This window comes from Mugil cephalus, chromosome 5 (genome assembly GCF_022458985.1).
Source record: "Mugil cephalus isolate CIBA_MC_2020 chromosome 5, CIBA_Mcephalus_1.1, whole genome shotgun sequence".
NCBI classification, from domain to species: domain Eukaryota; kingdom Metazoa; phylum Chordata; class Actinopteri; order Mugiliformes; family Mugilidae; genus Mugil; species Mugil cephalus.
In genome coordinates this window covers 13,477,971-13,480,334 of record NC_061774.1, presented here as the reverse complement: position 1 = coordinate 13,480,334, position 2,364 = coordinate 13,477,971, and the positions used below count along the sequence as shown (strand labels likewise).

The window sequence follows — 2,364 nt, the reverse complement described above, 5'->3', positions numbered from 1 at the left end:
GAGCCCCAGCAAGAGAGACTTGTTTGGAGAAATTTGTTGGTAAAAACAAAGTTAGTTATACCCTTGAGATGTCACGAAGTCTTCCCAGGCAAAAGCACAACTAACCAGTGTTCAGTCACAATGAATACTGTCAATAGCGCAAACCACTGTGACTTACGGTAATTCAAAATCGGCCGCTTTGACGGATGCCAGCGATCCGTTCAGGCTTTTGAGGGTTAATAGATGGCAAGAAGCTGTTTCAATCTTACTTTTTTGTTGTTGACGAACTAACAGTGCCATGACGTAAATAACACATCATGGCTCAAAATAAAAGCAACACAGTCGTATTGCATGCACAGTTCATCTGTGCTCATGACTGACGTACCGCGGGCCGGACGGGAATGCCCAAAGGACCGTATGCGGCCCGCGGGCCGTGAAATGCCCAGGTCTGCTGTAGACAGTTAATGGTGATCATTTGTGAGAAGCTCTTACTTCCTTCAAGTCACAGTGATGATCTTTTGTCTCCCTCTTCTGGCAGCGAGAGGAATCAAACCAAATGTTGACAAATAACTTGATGAGACTTGATTGATCTTTATATATTTAAATGTGAGATGTAATGAGTCTGTCAAAATAAGTTGACATGTGTGTAGACTATTAATATTCTCAGTAGGTTTCTGATGACAACAGAACAAGAAACATCTTTTAAATTTCACTCTGATCTCTGTCACAGTAAATAGACACCTACAAAAAAACTCTGACAACTAGATCAGAAACACTGAGATGTTTGAAAATGTGGACATATAAATGTATGTGGTGTGGTTTTTTAACGGATTGTGTATTTCCCTTGATGAACATAGAGGTTTACTGACCACAGAAAAACACAGTAACACATTTTCATTTCCTTTATTTTAAAGCTTTGAACAATATTATGCAGTTTATGACTGTAATCAGATGATAGGAACAACAATCTGTACACAACACGATGATTTCTGAGTTGAAATCATTGCCAAAGCTCCAGCTGTGATCACTGTTGAATTGATGACATAACCTTTATTCCATCAGAGTGTTGAGTGATAAACATGAAGAAAACACTGAGAAATATTTAAGAGGATTCATAGAAAGATGCTAAGCTGTCATCAGAGTCTCATGAAGAATAGAAACAGGAGCAGAGTTTCACTCTAAACCCTATTTCTTTACACCAATAAAGACACAAATCAGATGAAATGTGTCGCTAGTTGTTGTTTTAAGGTGCAGAACCTCTCATTTCAACCATCATGACAGAGTTCTCTGGAGGTTCCAGTGTTTGTGGGACAGCTGAGCCTTCAGCTTTTCCTTGTCTCTTTTTCTTCCAGGCAAAAAAGACGAGAATCCCAATTAACAAGAGAATTATCACAGCTACTTTCAACGCACATATGATGGACATGTGACCTGTTCAGAGACACAAACGTCACATGTCAGGGTGAAGCTGTGACAGGAGAATTTTTATTTTATTTACTTAGTAAAGTTTAATTTACTAATGTACCACAGTTCATCATTGATCAAAGTTTGATTGGATGGTTTGTTTGACACTATGGTAGTCTACTTACCCAAACTAGTGGGAGGGGCAGTAGTTGGGTTAATACACAGTGTGTTATTGGCTTCAAACACCCACTCTGATATGTGTGTCCCATTAGGTAAGGTGCAGTTGATGAATATGAAGCCTATGAACAAACAAAGATCATTTATGACTGATGTTATGACACCAACATGATTACCAAGTTATTTCTCATCATGTTGTCACTCACCACAGGTAGAGATCCTCTCTCCTCTGGAGACATTACTTATGTGATTCCTGACTGAACAGACCAGATGTCCTGAGACGTCTTGTTTCAGAGTGATGACGTTAGTCTCATCATTTCCAGAGAGGAGCTCAGCGTCTGTCACTGAGTGTCCATCCAGAGTCCAGCTGTACTGAGGACTGTCCCCTCCATCAGAGGAGCAGGACACCCTCTTCTCTCCATGAGACAGACACTCAGAGACCAGATGGACAGAGGACACTGGAGCTGAGAGAAACACACACAGATGACTTTTGATAACAAGGTAATTATCTCTTAATAAATAAATACAGAAACATGCAGAATATAAAGTATATTATTTAGACTCTGACTGTAACAGTAATGAAGGAGGATTCAGTTCAGGACTGTTATATTTGTTTTCACTAGTGAACCTAAAAACTGGTAAGTGAGTGTAAGATATCTTTGTTTGTACACAAATCAATACATTTTGACATTTAGATCTGTCAATATGACTTAATTTCCCAGGAGTAGAAAAAAATATTTTACCTTCAACAAACAACTGTAGAGTCTGTTCTTGTAATTCTTTTCCATTTAAGTCAAAGTTTATCAA

General features: G+C 38.9%; 2 long non-coding RNA genes across 2 annotated transcripts in view; both read right to left on the bottom strand.

The window, feature by feature from the left end:
• Nucleotides 1-1,033: 1,033 nt before the first annotated feature.
• The window catches only part of LOC125007835, a 35,195-nt gene continuing 33,864 nt past the window's right edge, over nt 1,034-2,364 (bottom strand). Inside the window, exon 3 of the long non-coding RNA XR_007112803.1 lies at nt 1,034-1,407. This is a non-coding gene — a long non-coding RNA (uncharacterized LOC125007835). The remainder of the gene's footprint in view (nt 1,408-2,364) is intronic.
• Nucleotides 1,561-1,794, bottom strand: LOC125007840. The gene is made up of 2 exons (XR_007112808.1): nt 1,764-1,794; nt 1,561-1,679 (listed from the first exon to the last, which is right to left on the bottom strand). It is a non-coding gene; the product is annotated as an uncharacterized LOC125007840 (long non-coding RNA).